Source organism: Chlorocebus sabaeus, chromosome 19 (genome assembly GCF_047675955.1).
Source record: "Chlorocebus sabaeus isolate Y175 chromosome 19, mChlSab1.0.hap1, whole genome shotgun sequence".
NCBI classification, from domain to species: Eukaryota; Metazoa; Chordata; class Mammalia; order Primates; family Cercopithecidae; genus Chlorocebus; species Chlorocebus sabaeus.
Genome location: NC_132922.1, coordinates 14,440,050 through 14,449,356, shown reverse-complemented (window position 1 = coordinate 14,449,356; position 9,307 = coordinate 14,440,050). Strand labels below are relative to the sequence as shown.

Genomic DNA, 9,307 nt, shown 5'->3' with positions numbered 1-9,307 from the left:
GGCTGCGGGGCTGCCCTGGACATGCGTGGGTAGCCTGTCCTCCCAGCCTACGCCTCTTCTCATCCCACTCCCTACTCCGAGTCTCCACCAGGTCATCCTTTTCTCTCTTCCCAGGCCTTATTTGTCAAACGCCTCTTTCTCGGGCCTCTGTTGGCTGGAGTCTAGCCTCAGATCATTCATTCCAGAGTTATTTACTACGCGCCAGGAGCGGCACTTACTGGGGGTCCAGGCAACTCAGGGAGGGGGACAGTGTGCTCCATGTGGGCAGGGGCTATGCCGTGTCTTCCGTGGTGTCCCCAGTGCCTGGCTCAGCCCGGCCACAGGCTAGACACCGGAGCAGGTTTCGGCAGGGCTGGCCCAGCTTTCCCAGCACCTCCAAGCGCACTCTTGGTCCTCACCTGCATCCCACCGCTCCTTTCTCTCCCCGTCCCTTCCCCAGTTCTGCTCCCCCAGCCCCCACTGTCCTGTTTGCTCAGCTGCCTGTGGGGGCCTGCACTCCACCTCCACCGGGCCCACAGCCAAGGTCAACAGGGCCAGCCTCCTGGCCCTGGAGATGTGGGTGCAACACAGGCTCCAACTGAGGGGCACCAGACCTCCCGGACTATTCCTAGGCCGGCTCTCCCCTACCCACTTCGGCCATGTTCTGAGTGGTCTCCCAAATTCAGACCAAAGAGGCCAATTTCCTGGGCTCCTGTATCAGTCAGGGCTTGACCAGAGAAACAGAACCTGGAGGAAATATAGAGGCAGAGATAAAGATGGACAGATGGATTGCAAGGAATTGGCACACGTGATTGTGAGGCTGACTGGGAAAGGCTGACAGGCGCAGGCAGGCCGGTGGCAGGGGTGGGCTGGGGCTCAGGCAGGGACTGAAGCCGCTGGCCGCAGGTGGAATTTCTTCCCATCTCCAGATTCCTAACTCCATCACCTCTGCAAGTTCCTTTTGCCATGCAGGGTAACACATTTGCAGGTTTGAGGGATCAGGACGTGGACATCTTCGGGGTCATTATCTGGCTCACCACAACCCCCAAAGGCCTACTGCCCTTCCATTTATTCATTTACTCACGTCTTTTTTTTTTTTTTTGAAATGGAGTCTTGCTCTGTCGCCCAGGCTGGAGTGCAGTGGCACAGTCTTGGCTCACTGCAACCTCCGCCTCTCGGCTTCAAGCGATTCTCCTCCCTCAACCTCCCAAGCAGCTGAAATTACAAACGTGAGCCACCACGCCCGGCTAGTTTTTGTATTTTTAGTAGAGACGGGATTTCACCATGTTGGCCAGGCTGGTCTCGAACTCCTGGCCTCAAGGGATCTGCCCACTTCGACCTCCCAAAGTACTGGGATTACAGGTGTGAGCCACCACGCCCGGCCTCATTCAATTATCTCTTTTCCCAGGGTCCACCTACCCAGGCTAGACCTGCTGGCTGAGGACACCGAGGGAGGCCGACCATGGCCCTGCCCACCATAATTAAGTATTGGAGGCCACTGTCTAGTGGCAGAGGCAGCCACAGAAACAGATAGAGATACAGAGAAACAGGTGACTCAGGGAGGTCAGGGCACAGGACCTTTATGACATGTGGGGAGGGTGAGGTCTGAGAATGGAGGAGGGAAAGACCGGCTGTTGGAGGGAAGGGGGTGCCTGTGGGGCCTCTCCCGTGGAGCCCTGGGACCCTGCTGTGCTCGGGGTACAGAGTCCACAGCGAGGGACAATGCATAGTTAGGCAGGCTCTGTGCAGTCAGTTTTACTCCAACCCTTTGTTGGTAAGAAGGGAGGGAATGGGTTATGTTAAAACAAACACAGATAGAGCAGGGAGTGGAAGGCCACATTCACAGGGTTCCTTCAGTAAACAATAAAGACCTGGAGGAACTGTCGAGTGGGCCTGTAGTTCAGTTCCTTGACCTGCCTTTTCCCTCCCTGCTTTCTCCTCCTGTATCCCACTAGCTCCTCTTGCAATGAGGCACTGCTGTGGGTTTGAGAAGCGCTGAATGGCCCAGAGCTCAGCCTGGACTAGAAAGACTCAGGTGCACCGGGCGTAGTGGCTCACACCTGTAATCCCAGCACTTTGGGAGGACGAGGCAGGCCTGAGGTCGGGAGTTCGACACCAGGCTGACCAACATAGAGAAACCCTGTTTCAACTAAAAATACAAAATTAGCCAGGCGTGGTGTTGCATGCCTGTAATCCTAGCTACTCAGGAGGCTGAGGTGGAGAATTGCTTGAACCCGGGAGATGAAGGTTGCAGTGAGCTGGGATCGCACCGCTGCACTCCAGCCTGGGCGACAACAGTACAACTCCATCTCAAAAAAAAAAAAGAAAGACTCAGGTCCTCCTTCATTCACCCACAGACAGTGCACAGAGATGCCCAGCCAGGTTCTTCCTGCCAACACACACATCTGAGGAAGGGATCTGGCCAAGGGCTGGCTGGTCAATAAAAGTCCTCTCCATTCACAGCCTTCCCTGTCCCCATCCCCCAACCTCTGGCTTTCACCAGCTTCCTCTAGCTTCTTTTCAATACAGCTTTCACTGCTGGCCGCCTCTGTGTCTTTGGTATCCCACTAGGTGCCGGGCTCTCTGCTCAGCAGTGCGGATGCAAGAGGAAACCAGGGTGGCCTATCAAAGCAGCGCCCGGGTTTGAATTCTGGCCTCACCGCTTAAAGCCGAGTGGGGTAAGTTTCCTTTCCTTTTCTGTCAAATTAGGGTATTTCCCCACCCTCACACCTGGCTTAAGGCACTCATCTTCAGCTCAGGAGGAATCCTGCCCACAGTTACAAAGGCCCAGTGACTCAATCTCCTGCTGCAATAGACCACACCCTCCACTGCAAGAAGAGTCCCTAGAAAAGCAGCCACTGTGACTACCGGGTTCACCACAGCGTCGCCAGTGTCTCTCACCGGGTCTGCCACGTGGCAGGGGCACAATAAATGTCCCCCTTCCTTCAGCTAATGCCTATTAATCAGCAGACAAGTGCTAAGCTAAGACTTAGGCATATCTTTTCTCATTTTCCAGCTGAGTAAAGTGAGACTCAGAGACGTCAAGTGGCTTGCCCATGGTCACAAAGCACAGAAGTGACTAAGCTGATATTTAGAACTAGTTCTTCCACCAGACTTTTTCCACTTCACCCAAAGTGTCAAAGTGTAGAAGTGTGGATGCAAGGAAAGGTGTGGCCTTTTGGGGAGACGACCAGAACAACAGATGAGAAATGGGCTGGGCCAGGTTCCCTATGGGCATTGAAGGTCAGGTGGGAAATAGGAAGGCTTAGGCTTTCATCCTATATGCTACAGGACTGGAGGTTTGTTCCTGCTTTGGGCCCTTGTAAAACTAACGTAGAGGCCGGGCACGGTGGCTCACACATATAATCCCAGCACTCTGGGAGACCGAGGTGGGCAGATCACCTGAGGTTGGGAGTTCGAGACCAGCCTGACCAACATGGAGAAACCCCATCTCTACTAAAAATACAAAATTAGCCGGGCGTGGTGACGCACGCCTGTAATCCCAGCTACTCGGGAGGCTGAGGCAGGAGAATCGCTTGAACCCGGGAGGCGGAGGTTGTGGTGAACCAAGATCATGCCATTGCACTCCAGCCTGGGCAACAAGAGCAAAATTCTGTCTCAAACAAACAAACAAACAAAGTGGTCACAGGCAGAGGACTTATCACAGTACTCAGTTTTCTTACCTGAAAGCATAGCACAGATAAACTGATAAGGGTTAATAATCCCAGTGGAGAGAGTTTGAGCCTTGGCGTCAAATATATCTGGGTTAAAATTCCAGCACTACCACTTCCTGGTTGGGGGATCTCGGCAAACAAAATTTTTACCCTTCTGGGTCTCAGTGTCCAGCTCAGGAGGATAGGCCTGATCTTTTTTTTGAGACGGAGTCTCGCTCTGTTGCCCAGGCTAGAGTGTAGTGGCACAATCTTGACTCACCACAACCTCTGCCTCCTGGGTTCAAACAATTCTTCTGCCTCAGCTTCACGAGTAGCTGGTACTACCGGTGTGCGCCACCACACCCAGCTAATTTTTGTGTTTATTTATTTATTTATTGTTTTAGTAGAGATGAGGTTTCACCATGTTGGCCAGGCTGGTCTCGAACTCCTGACCTTAAGTGATCCACCCACCTCAGCCTCCCAAAGTGCTGGGATTACAGGTGTGAGCCACCGTGCCCTGCCTTATCTTTTTTTTTTCCCCAAGACAGAGTCCTGCTGTATCACCCAGGCTGGAGTGCAGTGGCTCCATCTCGGCTCACTGCAACCTCTGCCTCCTGAGTTCAAGCGATTCTCCTGGTCCATCCTCCTGAGTAGCTAGGATTACAGGCACGTGCCACCACGCCCAGCTAATTTTTTTTTTTTTTTTTTTTTTTTTGAGACGGAGGCTCACTCTGTCGCCCAGGCTGGAGTGCAGTGGCCGGATCTCAGCTCACTACAAGCTCCGCCTCCCAGGTTTATGCCATTCTCCTGCCTCAGCCTCCAGAGTAGCTGGGACTACAGGCACCCGCCACCTCGCCCGGCTAGTTTTTTTGTACTTTTTAGTAGAGACGGGGTTTCACCGTGTTAGCCAGGATGGTCTCGATCTCCTGACCTCGTGATCCGCCCGTCTCGGCCTCCCAAAGTGCTGGGATTACAGGCTTGAGCCACTGCACCTGGCCTAACGCCCAGCTAATTTTGTATTTTTAGTAGAGACAGGGTTTCACTATGTTGGCCAGGCTGTCTCAAACTCCTGACCTCAGGTGATCCACCCACCTCGGCCTCCCAAAGTGCTGTGACTACAGGCATGAGCCACGGGGCCTGGTCACTCTACGGGCTTTTCATTTCTTTCTTTCTTTCTTTTTTTTTTTTTTTGAGACGGAGTCTCGCTCTGTAGCCCAGGCTGCAGTGTAGTGGCCGGATCTCCGCTCACTGCAAGCTCCGCCTCCCGGGTTTACGCCATTCTCCTGCCTCAGCCTCCCGAGTAGCTGGGACTACAGGCGCCCACCACCTCGCCCGGCTAGTTTTTTGTACTTTTTTAGTAGAGATGGGGTTTCACCGGGTTAGCCAGGATGGTCTGGATCTCCTGACCTCGTGATCCGCCCGTCTCGGCCTCCCAAAGTGCTGGGATTACAGGCTTGAGCCACCGCGCCCGGCCCTTCTTTCTTTCTTTTTTTTTTTTTTTTTTTTTTTTTGAGACAAGGTCTCTCTCTGTCACCCAGGCTAGACTGCAGTGATGCAATCACAGCTCACTGTAGCCTCGACCTTCCAGGCTCGAGCCATCCTCCCATCTCAGCCTCCCAAGTAGCTGGGACCTCAGGCTCATGCCACCAAGCCTGGCTAGTTTTGATTTATTTTTTGTAGAGATGAGGCCTCACTTTGTTACCCAGGCTGATCTCGAGCTCCTGGACTCAAGCATCTTCCTGCCTTGGCCATCCAAAGTACTGGGATTACAGGTGTAAGACATGGTGACTGGCCTCTTTTTCTTTTTGTTTCTTTCTTTCTTTCTTTCTTTTTTTAAGAGTCAGGGTCTCAGGCCGGGTGTGGTGGCTTATGCCTGTAATCCCAACACTTTGGGAGACTGAAGTGGGTGAATCACTTGAGTTCAGGAGTTCGAGACCAGCCTGGTCAACATGGCGAAACTCCATCTCTACTAAAAATATAAAAATTAGCCAGGCATGGTGGTGCGTGCCTGTAATCCCAGCTACAGGGAGGCTGAGGCAGGATAATTGCTTGAACCTGGGAGGCAGAGGTTGCAGTGAGCCAAGACTGAGCCACTGCACTCCAGCCTGGACAACAGGGCAAGGCTCTGTCTCAAGAAAAAAAAAAAAAAAAAAGAGGGTCTCACTCTGTCACCCAGGCTAGAGTGCAATGGCATGATCATACCTCACTGCAACCTCCAATTTCTGGGTTCAAGTGATCCTCCCACCTCACCCTCCCAAATCGCTGAGATTACAAGTGTGAACCACCACACCTGGATAATTAAAAAAAATTTTTTGTAGAGATGGGAATCTCACTATATTGCCAGGTCTGGTCTCGAACTCCTGGCCTCAAGGGATCCTCCCACCTCCCAAAGTACAAAGATTACAAGCATGAGCCACCACACCCAGCTAATTTCTTATTTCAGTAAATGGGGCCTGGAGGTGGAAATTCAGCACTGGATGCAAACCGTGGAGTCTCTAGAGCCTAATTCAGAATACAGTCAGAGAGTGGACACCCACCAGGTCCAGGCACCTGGTTCCTGAAGCCCCCAAGGATTTAAAATAAGGAGTTCCCATATAAGGTAACAAGGGTGGCCAGATTTAACAAATACAAATACGAAACATCTGGCTTCAATTTCGGATAAATAAATAACTTTTTAGCATAAGTACGTCCCAAATATTATATGGCACAAACTTACACTAAAAATTTCTTTTTCTGTATTGGAAATGCAAATAATTCAAATCTAAGTAGGCATCTTGTAGTTTACCTGGCAACCCTAAACACAGTCAAAGAAAAAAATGAGACAGTTCTGTATGTGCTGATATGAAATGCTGTCTGTTTGGGCTGTGATAATAAAATACCTTAGACATGGGTAATTTATAGATGATAGAAATTTATTAGCCAGGTGCTGTGTCTCACACCTGTAATTGTAGCCCTTTGGGAGGCTGAGGCAGGTGGATCATCTGAGGTCAGGAGTTCGAGACCCACCTGGCCAACATGGTGAAACCCTGCCTCTAATAAAAATACAAATAAAAAAATTAGTCAGGCCTGGTGGCGCGCGTCTGTAATCCCAGTTACCCGAGAGACTGAGATGGGAGAATCGCTTGAACCCGGGAGGCGGAGGTTGCAGTGAGCAGAGATTGTGCCATTACACTCCAGCCTGGGTAACAAGAGTGAAACTCCATCTAAAAAAAAAAAAAAAAAAAGTCCTGGCGCAGTGGCTCACGCCTGTAATCCCAGCACTTTGGGAGACCGAGGCAGGCAGATCAAGAGGTCAAGAGATTGAGACCATCCTGGCCAACATGGTGAAACTCCGTCTCTACTACAAATACAAAAATTAGCTGGGTGTGGTGGCACATGCCTGTAATCCCAGCTACTAGGGAGGCTGAGGCAAGACAATCGCTTGAACCAGGGAGGCGGAGGTTGCAGTGAGCCGAGATCACGTCACTGCACTCCAGCCTGGGTGACAGAGCAAGACTCTGTCTCAAAAAAAAATAAAAGAAAGGAAGGAAGGAAGGAAGGAAGGAAGGAAGGAAGGAAGGAAGGAAGGAAAGAAAGAAAAGCGTATAGGAAGTATGTTAAGTATAAGCAACTGGAAAAGTAGGCTGCTTCTTGGAAGAGGACCTAGGTGGTAGGAACAAGACAGGGTAGAAGACTTTGCCCACTTTGTACCCTTTGAATTTGTACCATGTGACTATTTCATGCAGGCAAAAAAATAAATAACATGATGAGGCTGTTTTGCCCTGACCCCACTCCCTGAATACTTAACCTCCTGCATTCTAGAAATACTCCAGAGCTTGTCTTATTCTTACCAAAATTCCTGTAGGCCTTTGACTCCTGACTCACCCTGTCTGCAGTGTCCCCCAGGCTGCAGGGGTAGCTGAGTCACAGCCACCCTCAGCCGCCAGCTGTTTTCCATCTGCCAGCCTTCCTGGGGAAGAGCCCCTTCCAGCTGTAGCCCCTGTCGATTGAAAAAGTCTCATGTCCTTTCCATCTCTCCCCGCTGCACACTGTCTCTAGCCCTAGACTGTAGTTCAAGTGAATTTGACCTCCATTTATTGGACAGGCCAGGTACTGTGCCAGAAACAATGAAAACCATCAGACAAATCTGAAAGGGAGGGATCACTAGACTAAGAGGGAGAAATGTGTAGATGGGAATAACTTTCTGCGTGTCTTTGCAGGAGGTGGCATGTGGGAAGACTTCTTGGAAGAGGTGGCACCTGAGCTGTGGAGGGAACAGCACTCCGAAGGGTACTCCAGAGGGACCAGCATGAGCAAAAGCCTAGAATAAGAAAGAAAGATGAGGTTGGGGCCGAGTGTGATGGCTCATGCCTATCATTCCAGCACTTTGGGAATCTGAGGCAGGTGGATCACTTGAGGTCAGGAGTTCGAGACCAGTCTGGCAGCAATGGTGAAACCTCATATCTACTAAAAATACAAAATTAGCCAGGTGTGGTTGTGCATGCCTGTGATACCAGCTACTAGGAGAGTAGGCTGAGGCAGGAGAATCCCCTGAACCCGGGAGGCGGAGTTTGCAGTGACCCGAGATCACGCCACTGCACTCCAACCTGGGCAACACAGTGAAACTCCGTCTCAAAAAAAAAAAAAAAAAAAGAAAACAAAAAAGAAAGATGCAGTTGGAAAGGTGACTGAGGCCAGATTCATAGGGCTTGATGACTGACAGGGTGAATCTGGCGCCGGCTGAGGAGAAGGTTGGACAGAGAGGCATGTTCTAGAAAGCTGGCTCTGTCCTCTCCTTGAAGTTTCTTTTCTAAAATTTTTGTTTTTATTTTATTATTTTTTTTGAGACAGAGTCTCGCTCTGTCCTAGGCTGGAGTGCAGTGGCGGGAACTTGGCTCACTGCAATCTCCGCCTCCCGAGTTCAAGTGATTCTCCTGCCTCAGCCTCCCAAGTAGCTGGGATTACAGGCGCACACCACCATCCCCAGCTAATTTTTGTATTTTTAGTAGAGATGAGGTTTCACCATGTTGGCCAGGCTGGTCTCGAACTCCTGGCCTTGTGATCTACCCGCCACAGCCTCCCAAAGTGCTGGGATTACAGGTATGAGCCACTACGCCTGGCCTCTAAAAATGTTTTATGCCAGTTAAGGTTAGCAGTGGAGGGTTGTGTACCAAATTTAGTGACACAAATGTGAGTAAGTTCTGATAACCCACTGCCGTCGGGCCAGCCTTCCTTGAAGTTTCTCTTGCTGGGCCTATGGTGTTCACTCAGTGGAGACGGCATTTGAGAGTTGTAAGAAAAGCATTCCTCGGAGCAAAGCTAGGGTCTTCGGGAATTTATCAGCAAGTCTTTATTGAGCACTGTGATGTGTACAGCTCAGCACTAAGCACAGGGCAGAAGGCAGGAAAAGCAAACACAGACACAGGGGCTTGCCCTCAAAGAACTTACTACAGTCACGGGGAGGAAAACAGCACATCTTTGTTTGTTTGTTTTTGAGATGGAGTCTCTCTCTGTTGCCCAGGCTGGAGTGCAGTGGAGCGATCTCGGCTCACTGCAACTTCCGCCTCCCAGGTTCAAGCAATTCTCCTGCCTCAGCCTCCCGAGTAGCTGGGATTACAGGCAGCCGCCACCACGCCCAGCTAATTTTTGTATTTTTAGTAGAGACAGGGTTTTGCCATGTTGGCCAGGCTGGTCTT

General features: G+C 50.9%; 1 long non-coding RNA gene across 1 annotated transcript; it reads left to right on the top strand.

Annotated features, from left to right (window-relative positions):
• The first annotated feature begins 254 nt into the window (after positions 1 to 254).
• LOC140709194 (uncharacterized) lies at positions 255 to 7,967 on the top strand. Its single transcript, XR_012089598.1, has 2 exons — positions 255 to 2,657; positions 7,832 to 7,967. It is a non-coding gene; the product is annotated as an uncharacterized lncRNA (long non-coding RNA).
• The last annotated feature ends 1,340 nt before the right edge of the window (positions 7,968 to 9,307 follow it).